Here is a 15,535-nt window from a genome sequence, read left to right on the forward strand (position 1 = left end):
ACCAGCCATTTTCTCGTGAGTGAGGAGCGGAGTCCACTCCTCTTGAGAATAACCTGCCTAGCATGGAAGATACAGATAGCCCTAGTTGATACATGAGCTATTCGAGCATACAAAACAGAATTTTGTTTGAAGGTTTAGAGTTTGGCACATACAAATTTACTTGGAACGGCAGGTAGATACTGCATATAGGAAGGTATAGTGGACTCATATGGAATAACTTTGGGGTTTATGGAAGTGGATGCACAAGCAGTATTCCCGCTTAGTACAAGTGAAAGCTAGAAAAAGACTGGGGAGTGACCAACTAGAGAGCGACAACAGTCATGAACATGCATTAAAATTAATAAACATTGAGTGCAAGCATGAGTAGGATATAATCCACCATGAACATAAATATCGTGGAGGCTATGTTGATTTTGTTTCAACTACATGTGTGAACATGTGCCAAGTCAAGTCACTCGAATCATTCAAAGGAGGATACCACCCTATCATACCACATCACAACCATTTTAATAGGATGTTGGCACGCAAGGTAAACCATTATAAACTCCTTGCTAATTAAGCATGGCATGAGCAACTATAATCTCTAATTGTCATTGCAAACATGTTTCCTTCATGATAGGCTAAATCAGGAACGATGAACTAATCATATTTAAAAAAATAAGAGAGGTCGAGTTCATACCAGCTTCTCTCATCTCAATCAGTCCATCATATATCGTCATTATTGCCTTTCACTTGCACGACCAAACGGTGTGAATAATAATAATAGTGTACGTGCATTGGACTAAGTTGGAATCTGTGAGCATTCAATACAAGGGAGAAGACAAGGTAATATGGGCTCTTTGTTAAATCAACAATAATGCATATAAGAGCCACTCAGCATTTTCATTATGGTCTTCTCCTCTCGACCCCAAAGAAAAGAAAAGAAACTATTTACACGGGAAAGCTCCCAACAAGCAAAAGAAGAACAAGAAATCTTTTTGGGTTTTCTTTTAATTATTACTACTACAAGCATGGAGAGTAAACTAGCTAAAAGCTACAACTAAATTTTGTTTTGTTTTTCTTAAGGTTATTCACACACACAAGAAGAAGGTTTAAACAGAAAATAAACTAGCATGGATATTACAATGAAAAAGTATGAGCACCGACAACTAGCATGAGTGTGTGAACATAAATGTAATGTCGGTGAGAAATACGTACTCCCCCAAGCTTAGGCTTTTGGCCTAAGTTGGTTTATGCCCATGGATCAAAGTTGTAGTTGGGGTCGTACTGAGATGCAGCAGCTATTGCCTCATGAGCTGCCGCTTGGAGGCGAGCTACCTCCGTCCTCCTCTTATACTCGTTCGCCTCCTCCCTGGTTATAATATATCTCCCTTTTGCCTGAAAATCAAAGAAAGTAGGAGCAGGGAGAGCAACATGGAAAGTGCGGCGCCTGTCAAACATTAGTCGGTACTGGAGAGGTTGTTCATTCCTCGCAATAAACTGATGGCGAACCATAGCATCATAATCTAGATAAGCGGGAGGCAATTCCATATCATTTTCATGTATGGGTATCTCAAGAAAATTAGCCACACTAGTTGCATAAATCCCACCAAAGAAGTCTCCACTTAAACCATTATTATGCAACCTTCGCACAACGATGGCCCCCAAGTTATATTGTTTATCTCCTAAAATAGCACTCTTGAGAACACTAAGATCTGGAACACACATGTGACATGCCTCATCCTTACCATTTATGCATCTACCTATAAAGAGAGCAAAATAATGTATAACAGGAAAATGAATGCTCCCTATGGTAGCTTGCGTTATTTCTCTAGATTCCCCCACAGTGATACTAGCAAGAAAATCTTTAAACTCAGATTTGCGAGGTTCACTAGCACTACCCGATTGCGGAAGTTTACAGGCAGTATTAAAATCTTCTAAGTCCATAGTATAAGATTTACCATAGAGATCAAATAGGACAGTGTGAGAATTGCGTGAAGATGTAAATTTGAACCTTCTCACAAAGGAATCAGTTAGGTGATAATACTGAGGGCACTTATCTAGCATGAAGCCCTTGAGTTTAGCATTACGCACATATGCGTCAAATTCCTCCTTAATTCCTGCTCGGACCATGAAATCTTCTGACGGCCATTCACAAGGCCGCACTTGAGCTTCTCTTGGTAGTTCATGGTCCGGCTCACGCATTGCGGGCCTGGGTCCTTGCTTCCTTGAAGAACCACCTTGGTACATTTTCCTAAACATATTTCTTCCTCTGAAAAATTTCTGAAAATTTTAGTAACTCAAAATAAAAGTGAACCAAACTCAACAAAATTGATAGCAACTACTCCCACAAGTGCCTAGAGACTATATCATGCATTAGAACTACTTGGGACCATATAAATTTGACATGCAAGCTCAAGAACAGGGTCACCTAGGAAGCAAAAAATTTCAATGAATAAAGCATTAGAACAAAAACTAATTGGACCATTGGAGGAGTCACATACCGAAGAACAATCCCCCAAAGCAGTTTTTTAAGTGGAGCTTTGAGCAAGGAGATCGAAAATCGCAGCAAGATGAGCTAGAACTCGTGCTTGAGCTGGTTGGTGATTTTTTTGGGAGGAAGAAGTGTGTGGGTGCAGAAATGGAGGGGGGGCACCAGGGGCCCACGAGGCAGGGGGCGCGCCCAGGGGGGTGGGAGCACCCTGGACCCTCGTGGCCAGGTGCTGGCTCCCCCTGATGTGTTCTCAGTGCCAGATATTCTCAAATATTCTAGAAAAAATCATACTTCATTTTCAGGGCATTTGGAGAACTTTTATTTTCGGGGTATTTTTTTATTGCAAGGATAATTCAGAAAACTGACAGAAAAATACTAGTTTTGCTTTATTTAATCTAAATAGCAGAAATTAAAAGGAGGGTACAGAAGGTTGTGCCTTCTAACTTCATCCATCTCATGCTCATCAAAAGGAATCCACTAACAAGGTTGATCAAGTCTTGTTAACAAACTCTTTTTGAATAACATGGAACCGGAGAAATTTTGAATAACACTAGGTTAACTCAACGGGGATATGCACATCCCGAACAATAAGAATATCATATCTCTTCTTGACAGTAGGAAGAGGAAATTCAAAACCTCCAATAGTAATAGTTGAAATTTTTCCAATAGAATTGATACTGTGGACTTGAGGTTGTTTCCTCGGAAAGTGTACCGTATGCTCATTACCATTAACATGAAAAGTGACATTGCCTTTGTTGCAATCAATAACAGCCCCTGCAGTATTCAAAAATGGCCTACCAAGGATAATCGACATACTATCGTCCTCGGGAATATCAAGAATAACAAAGTCCGTTAAAATAGTAACGTTTGCAACCACAACGGGCACGTCCTCATAAATACCGACAGGTATAGCAGTTGATTTATCAGCCATTTGCAAAGATATTCCAGTAGGTGTCAACTTATTCAAATCAAGTCTATGATATAAAGAGAGAGGCATAACACTAACACCGGCTCCAAGATCACATAAAGCAGTTCTAACATAGTTTCTTTTAATGGAGCATGGTATAGTTGGTACTCCTGGGTCTCCTAGTTTCTTAGGTATTCCACCTTTGAAAGTATAATTAGCAAGCATGATGGAAATTTCAGCTTCCGGTATCTTTCTCTTATTTGTAACAATATCCTTCATGTACTTAGCATAAGGGTTCATTTTAAGCATATCAGTAAAACACATACGCAAGAAGATAGGTCTAATCATTTCAGCAAAGCGGTCAAAATCCTCATCATCCTTTTTCTTGGATGGTTTAGGAGGAAAAGGCATGGGTTTCTAACCCATGGTTCTCTTTCTTTACCGTGCTCCCTAGCAACAAAGTCTCTCTTATCATAACGTTGATTCTTTGATTGTGGGTTATCAAGATCAATAGCAGGTTCAATCTCTACATCATTGTCATTGCTAGGTTGAGCATCAACATGAACATCATCATTAACATTATCACTAGGTTCATGTTCATCACCAGATTGTCTTTCAGCATCAGAAATAGAAATATCGTTGGGATTCTCAGGTGTGTCAACAACAGGTTCACTAGAAGCATGCAAAGTCCTATCATTTTTCTTTTTCTTCTTCTTAGAAGGACTAGGTGCATCAACATTAGTTCTTTGAGAATCTTTCTCAATTCTCTTAGGGTGGCCCTCAGGATACAAAGGTTCGTGAGTCATTTTACCCCCTCTAGTCATAAATCTAACAGAATTATCATTTTTCTTACTATTTAATTCATTGAGCAAATCATTTTGAGCTTTAAGTACTTGTTTTACTTGAGTGGTAACCATAGAAGCATGTTTACTAATGAGTTTAACTTCACCTTTAACTCTAGACATATAATCACTCAAGTGTTCAATCATATAAGCATTTCGTTTCTATTGTCTACCAACATAAGCATTGAAGTTTTCTTGTTTAAGAATAAAATTATCAAACTCATCTAAGCATTGGCTAGCAGACTTATAACGAGGAATATCACCTTCATCAAATCTATAGAGAGAATTTACCTTTACTACCTATGTCGGGTTATCAAGACCATGTATTTCTTCAATAGGAGGTAAATTCTTAACATCGTCAGCTTTAATACCCTTTTCTTTCATAGATTTCTTTGCCTCTTTCATATCTTCAGGACTGAGAAATAGAATACCCCTTTTCTTCGGAGTTGGCTTAGGAGTTGGTTCAGGAAGTGTCCAATTATTTTCATTAGTCAACATATTATTCAATAACAATTCAGCTTGATCAACTGTTCTTTCCCTGAAAACACAACCAGCATAACTATCCAGGTGGTCTCTGGAAGCATCGGTTAGTCCATTATAAAAGATATCAAGTATTTCATTTTTCTTGAGAGGATGATCAGGCAAAGCATTAAGTAATTGGAGAAGCCTCCCCCAAGCTTGTGGGAGACTCTCTTCTTCAATTTGCACAAAATTATATATTTCCCTTAAAGCAACTTGTTTCTTATGAGCGGGGAAATAGTTAGCGGAGAAGTAATAAATCATATCCCGGGGACTACCCACACAACCAGGATCAAGAGAATTAAACCATGTTTTAGCATCACCCTTTAATGAGAACGGAAATAATTTAAGGATATAGTAGTAACGAGTTTTCTCATCATTACTGAATAGGGTGGCTATATCATTTAATTTAGTAAGATGTGCCACAACAGTTTCAGATTCATAGCCATAAAAAGGGTCAGATTCAACCAAAGTAATTATGTCAGGATCAACAGAGAAATCATAATCCTTATCAGTAACTGATACGTCTCCAACGTATCTATAATTTACGAAGTATTCATGCTATTATATCATCTGTTTTGTATGGGCCTAACTAAACACTTTTATATTATTTTTGGGACTAACCTATTAACTGGAGGCCTAGCCCAAATTGCTGTTTTCTTGCCTATTTCAGTGTTTCGAAGAAAAGGAATATCAAACGGAGTCCAAACGGAATGAAACCTTCGGGAGAGTTATTTTTGGAACGGAAGCAATCCAGGAGACTTGGAGTAGACGTCAGGGAAGCTTCGAGGTGGCCACGAGGCAGGGAGGCGCGCCTGCCCCCCTGGGAGCGCCCCCACCCTCGTGGGCCCCTCGTGGCTCCCCTGACCGACTTCTTTTGCCTATATATATCCATATACCCTAAAAACATCAAGGAACAGAATAGATCAGGAGTTCCGCCGCCGCAAGCCTATGTAGCCACCAAAAACCAATCGGGACCCTGTTCCGGCACCCTGCCGGAGGGGGGATCCCTCACCGGTGGCCATCTTCATCATCCCGGCGCTCTCCATGACGAGGAGGGAGTAGTTCATCCTCGGGGCTGAGGGTATGTACCAGTAGCTATGTGTTTGATCTCTCTCTCTCGTGTTCTTGAGGTGGTACGATCTTGATGTATCGCGAGCTTTGCTATTATAGTTGGATCTTATGATGTTTCTCCCCCTCTACTCTCTTGTAATGGATTGATTTTTCCTTTTGAAGTTATCTTATCGGATTGAGTCTTTAAGGATTTGAGAACACTTGATGTATGTCTTGCATGTGCTTATCTGTGGTGACAATGGGATATCACGTGATCTACTTGATGTATGTTTTGGTGATCAACTTGCGGGTTCCGTGACCTCGTGAACTTATGCATAGGGGTTGGCACACATTTTTGTCTTGACTCTCCGGTAGAAACTTTTAGGCACTCTTTGAAGTTCTTTGTGTTGGTTGAATAGATGAATCTGAGATTGTGTGATGCATATCGTATAATCATACCCACGGATACTTGAGGTGACATTGGAGTATCTAGGTGACATTAGGGTTTTGGTTGATTTGTATCTTAAGGTGTTATTCTAGTACGAACTCTATGATAGATCGAACGGAAAGAATAGCTTCGTGTTATTTTACTACGGACTCTTGAATAGATCGATCAGAAAGGATAACTTTGAGGTGGTTTCGTACCCTACAATAATCTCTTCGTTTGTCCTCCGCTATTAGTGACTTTGGAGTGACTCTTTGTTGCATGTTGAGGGATAGTTATATGATCCAGTTATGTTATTATTGTTGAGAGAACTTGCACTAGTGAAAGTATGAACCCTAGGCCTTGTTTCCTAGCATTGCAATACCATTTGTGCTTACTTTTACCACTTGCTACCTTGCTGTTTTTATATTTTCAGATTACAAAAACCTATATCTACCATCCATATTGCACTTGTATCACCATCTCTTCGCCGAACTAGTGCACCTATACAATTTACCATTGTATTGGGTGTGTTGGGGACACAAGAGACTCTTTGTTATTTGGTTGCAGGGTTGTTTGAGAGAGACCATCTTCATCCTACGCCTCCCACGGATTGATCAACCTTAGGTCATCCACTTGAGGGAAATTTGCTACTGTCCTACAAACCTCTGCACTTGGAGGCCCAACAACTTCTACAAGAAGAAGGTCGTGTAGTAGACATCAAGCTCTTCTCTAGCGCCATTGCCGGGGAGGTGAGTGTCTGAAGGTATATCTTTAGATCTTTCAATCGAATCTTTTAGTTTCTTGTTTTATCACTAGTTTAGTCCATAAAAGAAAACTACAAAAAAATGGAATTGATTTTGCCTCATATGCTTCATCTTTTTAAAATCTTTCGTGAGTATGATGGAAAGGAAAATTGTGCTCAAGTGCTAGAAGAAGTCTATAAAATGTTTGGCACTAAATCTTTGAATGATGAGCATGATTGCAATGTTGTTAGTATGGACTCTTTGAATATCCATAGTACTAATGATGATTGCCCTAGTCATGATGAAAATGTCTCTTATAAGCATGTCAACTTTTGTGGAGTGCATAGAGTTTGCAAGTACACACCAATTAGGAAAAATAGATTTTGCAAGAGGCGTAAGTATTTGGAAACTAAATGGTTGCAAGAGAGGCTAGATGTTTGTGCTGAAAAATTAAAATTTCTTCACCATACTTGTGAACTTTGCAATGAACATGGTCATTTAAATCTCCAATGCAAAAAAATTCATGATCGTATCGTGTCCAAAAATTGTGATGATTTGATTTCCCTTGCACATCATAATGAACTTAGTTTGGTTTTGGGTTATGAAGAAATGAAACGTACAACTAAGCATATTCCAGAATACAACCTTGAGAAATTCCTCGATATTGATCTAGAAGAAATTTTTATGTATTGTGCGGTGAATTGTATTGAAAATCCTTATATTGCCAATTACATAAAGAAAAGAAAACAAGTAGAGGATGAAGAGAATACTAATGAAAGGGAAGAGACTTCCCAATATCCTCCTATTATTTCTTATGATGAATCAGGTAACGAGGAGGAGCCTTCTATTCAACCCATCTCATTAATAACGAGCTCCAAAAAGAGGGTCAAACCCACACATAATGTGAAGAAGAAAAATAAAAGACGGAGAAGCAAAGGTAAAAAGGTATCCCTCCAAATGATGTTGCTCCTCTTACTCATTGTGATGATGGTATTTGCTATACTATTGGTGCTATTCATACTATTAATGATGAGACTGATTATGCTTATGATATGAAAAGGCCCAAGCTTGGGGATGCTATGTTTGATGAGAATGACAAGTTTGAGAATATATTTGCTGAATTTAATGTTTGTCCCAAGCTTGGGGATGCTATGTTTAATGAAGATGATGTTATTAGCCTCCCAAGTTTTGATATGCAAATTTGTTATGATAGCATGCCTCCTACTTATGATGATTATATTGATGAAAGTGGGTTTGGAAGAGTGTCAACTTTAGGAAGTAATGATCCCACTATTTTGGAGGATGTTGAATCTTATTGTGATAATTATGAAAGTGGATTTGGAGAGGTCATGACTTTATTTAGTGATGAATCCACTATTTCGGAAGAGGTTTCAATTGATTATGATGAGAACAAAGTTGCTACTTCTGATGATTATTGTAATGAAACTTATGCTATAAAGAGTAGTGATGATTATATTTATAAAACTTGTCATGATTATGATTACCCTTTTTCTGAACATTACTCATTTAATGTGGAAACCATTTATAGTATTCGAGTCTCTTATGATACTCCCACTATTCTGAATGAGAAGAATTTTGCTTATGTGGAGAGTAATAAAAATTCTATGCTAGTAGATCATTGAAAGAATGCTTTATGTGCTGGTTATATGGTTGAATTCATTCATGATGCTACTGAAAATTATTATGAGGGAGGAATATATGCTTGTAGGAATTGCAATAATATCAAGTTTCCTCTTTATGTGCTTAAGGTTTTGAAGTTATGCTTGTTTTGCCTTCCTATACTAGTTGATTATTGTTCCCATAAGTTGTTTTCTCACAAAATCCCTATGCATAGGAAGTGGGTTAGACTTAAATGTGCTAGTCATATTCTTCATGATACTCTCTTTATGTTTCAATTCTTATCTTTTATATGAGCATCATTGAAATCATCATGCCTAGCTAGGGGCGTTAAACGTTAGCGCTTGTTGGGAGGCAACCCAATTTTATTTTTGTTTCTGATTAGTAATAAATATTTGATCTAGCCTCTGGTTAGATGTAGTTTTATGTTTTAATTAGTGTTTGTGCCAAGTAAGACCTATAGGATCTTCTTGGATGATAGTTATTTGATCTTGCTGAAAATTCCAGAAACTATCTGTTCACGAAAATAATTGTTTAAAATCACCAGAACGTGATAAAATACTGATTCCAATTGCAGTAGATCAATAAAAAAAATTATCTAGGTCTTCCTATTTTGGTAGAATTGTTCGAGTTCCAGAAGTTTGCGTTAGTTACAGATTACTACAGACTGTTCTGTTTTTGACAGATTCTTTTTTCGTGTGTTGTTTGCTTATTTTGATGAATCTATGGCTAGTAAAATAGTTTATAAACCATAGAGAAGTTGTAATACAGTAGATTTAACACCAATACAAATAAATAATGAGTTCATTACAGTACCTTGAAGTGGTGTTTTGTTTTCTTTCGCTAACGGAGTTCACGAGATTTTCTGTTAAGTTTTGTGTTGTGAAGTTTTCAAGTTTCGGGTAAAGATTCGATGGACCATGGAATAAGGACTGGCAAGAGCCTAAGCTTGGGGATGCCCAAGGTACCCCAAGGTAATATTCAAGGACAACCAAGAGCCTAAGCTTGGGGATGCCCCAGATGGCATCCCCTCTTTCGTCTTCGTTCATCGGTAACTTTACTTGGAGCTATATTTTTATTCACCACATGATATGTGTTTTGCTTGGAGCGTCACTTTATTTTCTTTAGCTTTGCTTGATATTTGAATAAAATACCAAGATCTGAAATTCTTAAATGATAGAGAGTCTTCACATAGCTACATAATTATTTAACTACTCATTGATCTTCACTTATATCTTTTTGGAGTGGTTTGTCATTTACTCGTGTGCTTCACTTATATTCTATGAGTAAATGGTTGAATGATTTGAATGTCATAAATCTGAAATTATATATGTTTCATATGCCTTTTCCATGGGGAGTAATGCCTTCACATATAAGAAGTAGAGGTGGTAAATTTTTTGAAGGTTAGCAAACATTGTATTGGTCACTTGAACAATTCATGAAAGAATATTGAAGGAAGAGAGATTTCAAATATAAATATACTATCTTGGACATCTTCTATGATTGTGATCCCCATTAATTATTTTCAAACTTGATCAAATTAGTTGAAGTTGGACAAGGAAGACAACATAATGAGTTATGCTTGGTTATATTTGTATAGAAGTTATATTGTTATGGATCCTCTAACATGTGGTGCTTGCTATTTAGAATCCTTTGCTAGCCAAAATATTTGTACTAAGCGGGAATACTGCTTGTGCATCCAAATTCCCTGAACCAAGTTTATTCCATGAGTGTTCACCATATCTACCTATATGCGGTATTTACCTGCCGTTCCAAGTAAATTTGCATGTGACAAACTCTAAACCTTCAAATAATAATCTGTTTTGTATGCCCGAATCGCTCATGTAGCGTCTAGGGGCTGTCAGTATCTTCCATGCTAGGTGGGTTATTCTCACGATGAGTGGACTCCACTCATCATTCAGGAGAAAATGGCTGGTAACTGGGATGCCCAGTCCTATGATCCAGAGATCAAAAACAAATTCGCAAATAATTTAAACAAAACTCCCCTAGGAATGTGATAGTTGGACGGCACCTGTTGTTTCGGACAAGCCGTGGAGTGTGAATGTTGGTGGAGGGGGAGTAAAAACTTTACCTTTCTGCGTGGGAACCGCCTATAATGTATCTAGTATGGAAGATATTGGGAACTCTTGGTCGTTATGTTGAGAATGAAAGCATACCTCTCAAAATTATTTTCATCTCTGTTTTAAACCTTCGAGCTCTGGCACCTCTGCAAATCCCTGCTTCCCTCTGCGAAGGGTCTATCTTTTACTTTTATGCAAGAGTCAGTAGTATTCCTTCTCATTCCAACCTACTCTTTAGTTGGCAAGCATCATGTGGTGGATAAATATCTAAGCATATATGGCCATTCAAATATATTTGATCATGAATTATTATTGTTGACAATTATCTATATGATAAATAAATTGGGAGGCGAAACATTAAGCCCCTATCTTTCTCTGCGTTTGATGGATGCTATTTGTTCTAAAAATATGCTTTGAGTGGTAGCAATCATGGAAGACTATATGATAGTTGAGTATGTGGGATTTGCTAAATCAAAGCTCTTACATAGACCCTTCCTGAAAATAAGATGAATTGCAATTGTTTGATGACTGAGAACTGTTTGTTAGTTATCAAGAAAGTTTATGATCTATACTTTAACATGTGAATAGCTTGTTACTTGATCATGAGAAGCTTTATGATATGAGATACTGTTATGACAAATAATGATGCTAGAACAAGTGATTAAAATTATCATTGATCAAACTTGTGCACCTGCTAGCATTCACACTTCATAAATTATTTCTTTTATCATTTACCTACTCGAGGACGAGCAGGAATTAAGCTTGGGATGCTGATACGTCTCCAACGTATCTATAATTTATGAAGTATTCATGCTATTATATCATCTGTTTTGGATGTTTATGGGCCTAACTAAACACTTTTATATTATTTTTGGGACTAACCTATTAACTGGAGGCCCAGCCCAAATTGCTGTTTTCTTGCCTATTTCAGGTTTTCGAAGAAAAGGAATATCAAACGGAGTCCAAACGGAATGAAACCTTCGGGAGAGTTATTTTTGGAATGGAAGCAATCCAGGAGACTTGGAGTAGACGTCAGGGAAGCTTCGAGGTGGCCATGAGGCAGGGAGGCGCGCCTGTCCCCTGGGCGTGCCCCCCACCCTCGTGGGCCCCTCGTGGCTCCCCTGACCAACTTCTTTCGCCTATATATATCCATCTACCCTGAAAACATCAAGGAACAGAATAGATCGGGAGTTCCGCCGCCGCAAGCCTCTGTAGCCTCCAAAAACCAATCGGAACCCTGTTACGGCACCCTGCCGGAGAGGGGGACCCCTCACCGGTGGCCATCTTCATCATCCCGGCGCTCTCCATGACGAGGAGGGAGTAGTTCACCCCCGGGGCTGAGGGTATGTACCAGTAGCTATGTGTTTGATCTCTCTCTCTCTCTCTCTCTCGTGTTCTTGAGGTGGTACGATCTTGATGTATCGCGAGCTTTGCTATTATAGTTGGATCTTGTGATGTTTCTCCCCCTCTACTCCCTTGTAATGGATTGAGTTTTCCTTTTGAAGTTATCTTATCGGATTGAGTCTTTAAGGATTTGAGAACACTTGATGTATGTCTTGCATGTGCTTATTTGTGGTGACAATGGGATATCACGTGATCTACTTGATGTATGTTTTGGTGATCAACTTGCGGGTTCCGTGACCTCGTGAACTTATGCATTGGGGTTGGCACACGTTTTCGTCTTGACTCTCCGGTAGAAACTTTGAGGCACTCTTTGAAGTTCTTTGTGTTGGTTGAATAGATGAATCTGAGATTGTGTGATGCATATCGTATAATCATACCCACGGATACTTGAGGTGACATTGGAGTATCTAGGTGACATTAGGGTTTTGGTTCATTTGTATCTTAAGGTGTTATTCTAGTACGAACTCTATGATAGATCGAACGGAAATAATAGTTTCGTGTTATTTTACTACAGACTCTTGAATAGATCGATCAGAAAGGATAACTTTGAGGTGGTTTCGTACCCTACAATAATCTCTTCGTTTGTCCTCCGCTATTAGTGACTTTGGAGTGACTCTTTGTTGCATGTTGAGGGATAGTTATATGATCCAGTTATGTTATTATTGTTGAGAGAACTTGCACTAGTGAAAGTATGAACCCTAGGCCTTGTTTCCTAGCATTGCAATACCGTTTGTGCTCACTTTTACCACTTGCTACCTTGCTGTTTTTATATTTTCAGATTACAAAAACCTATATCTACCATCCATATTGCACTTGTATCACCATCTCTTCGTCGAACTAGTGCACCTATACAATTTACCATTGTATTGGGTGTGTTGGGGACACAAGAGAATCTTTGTTATTTGGTTGCAGGGTTGTTTGAGAGAGACCATCTTCATCCTACGCCTCCCACGGATTGATAAACCTTAGGTCATCTACTTGAGGGAAATTTGCTACTGTCCTACAAACCTCTGCACTTGGAGGCCCAACAACGTCTACAAGAAGAAGGTTGTGTAGTAGACATCAGTAACACAGATAGGTGAAGTAGCAAAAGCAGGGTCATATTTGATTCTAGCATTCAAAGATTTTTCTTTCAGCTTAGCTAATAATTTCTTAAGATCATTCCTATCATTGCAAGCAAGAAAGTCTCTAGTAGTTTCATCATCCATAACATAACCCTCAGGCACAACAGGCAATTCATATCTAGGGGGAGAATCTTCATCATCACTTTCATCAATATTATCAGTTTCAATAATTTCATTCTCTCTAGCCCTAGCAAGTTCATCAAGAAATTCACGTAGTGGCATAGTAGTATCAACAATAGAAGTAGTTTCATCAGAAGTATCATGCAAAGCAGAAGTGGCATCATCAATAACATGCGACATATCAGAATTTATAGCAGAAGCAGGTTTAGGTGTCGCAAGCTTACTCAAAACAGAAGGTGAATCAAGTGCAGAGCTAGATGGCAGTTCCTTACCTCCCCTCGTAGTTGAGGGAAAAATCTTAGTTCTTTCGTCTTTCAAGTTCCTCATAGTGACCAGCAGATATAAATCCCAAGTGACTCAAAGAATAGAGCTATGCTCCCCGGCAAAGGTGCCAGAAAATAGTCTTGATAACCCACAAGTATAGGGGATCACAACAGTTTTCGAGGGTAGAGTATTCAACCCAAATTTATTGATTCGACACAAGGAGAGCCAAAGAATATTCTCAAGTATTAGCAGTTGAGTTGTCAATTCAACCACACCTGGATAACTTAATATCCGCATCAAAGTATTTAGTAGCAAAGTAGTATGGAAGTAACGGTAACGGTAGCAAAAGTAACGGTAGCAGTTTTGTAGTAATTGTAACAGTGGCAACGGCAAAGTAACTAAGCAAAGAGCAGTATGTGAAAAGCTCGTGGGCATTGGATCGCTGATGGAGAATTATGCCGGATGTGATTCCTCATGCAATAGTTATAACATAGGGTGACACAGAACTAGCTCCAATTCATCAATGTAATGTAGGCATGTATTCCGAACATAGTCATATGTGCTTATGGAAAAGAACTTGCATGACATCTTTTGTCCTACCCTCCCGTGGCAGCGGAGTCCTATTGGAAACTAAGAGATATTAAGGCCTCCTTTTAATAGAGTATCGAACCAAAGCATTAACACTTAGTGAATACATGAACTCCTCAAACTACGGTCATCACGGGGAGTGGTCCCGATTATTGTCACTTCGGGGTTGCCGGATCATAACACATAATAGGTGACTATAGACATGCAAGATAGGATCAAGAACTCACATATATTCATGAAAACATAATAGGTTCAGATCTGAAATCATGGCACTTGGGCCCTAGTGACAAGCATTAAGCATAGCAAAGTCATAGCAACATCAATCTCAGAACATAGTGGATACTAGGGATCAAACCCTAACAAAACTAACTCGATTACATGGTAAATCTCATCCAACCCATCACCGTCCAGCAAGCCTACGATGGAATTACTCATGCACGGCGGTGAGCATCATGAAATTGGTGATGGAGGAAGGTTGATGATGACGACGGCAATGGATTCCCCCCTCCGGAGTCCCGAACGGACTCCAGATCAGCCCTCCCGAGAGAGATTAGGGCTTGGCGACGGCTCCGTATCGTAAAACGCAATGAATCTTTCTCTCTGATTTTTTTCTCCCCGAACGTGAATATATAGAGTTGGAGTTGAGGTCGGTGGAGCACCAAGGGGCCCATGAGGTAGGGGGCGCGCCCAGGGGGGTAGGTGCGCTCCCACCCTCGTGGACAGGGTGTGGCCCCCCTGGCCTTGATTCTTTCGCCAGTATTTTTATTAATTCCAAAAATATTCTCCGTGACGTTTCAGGTCATTCCGAGAACTTTTATTTCTGCACAAAAATAACACCATGGCAATTCTGCTGAAAACAACGTCAGTCCGGGTTAGTTACATTCAAATCATGCAAGTTAGAGTCCAAAACAAGGGCAAAAGTGTTTGGAAAAGTAGATACGATGGAGACGTATCAAGACATGACCGAGACACTTCTCCAGTCAATAACAAATAGCGGAACTTGGATGCTCATATTGGCTCCTACATATTCTACGAAGATCTTTATCGGTCAAACCGCATAACAACATACGTTGTTCCCTTTGTCATCGGTATGTTACTTGCCCGAGATTCGATCATCGGTATCATCATACCTAGTTCAATCTCATTACCGGCAAGTCTCTTTACTCATTCCGTAATGCATCATCCCGTGACTAACTCATTAGTCACATTGCTTGCAAGGCTTATAGTGATGTGCATTACCGAGAGGGCCCAGAGATACCTCTCCGATTCAGGGAGTGACAAATCCTAATCTCGATCTATCCCAACCCAACAAACACCTTCGGAGACATCTGTAGAGCATATTTATAATCACC

The sequence above is a fragment of the Aegilops tauschii genome, chromosome 3, assembly GCF_002575655.3.
Source record: "Aegilops tauschii subsp. strangulata cultivar AL8/78 chromosome 3, Aet v6.0, whole genome shotgun sequence".
Classification (NCBI taxonomy): Eukaryota; Viridiplantae; Streptophyta; class Magnoliopsida; order Poales; family Poaceae; genus Aegilops; species Aegilops tauschii.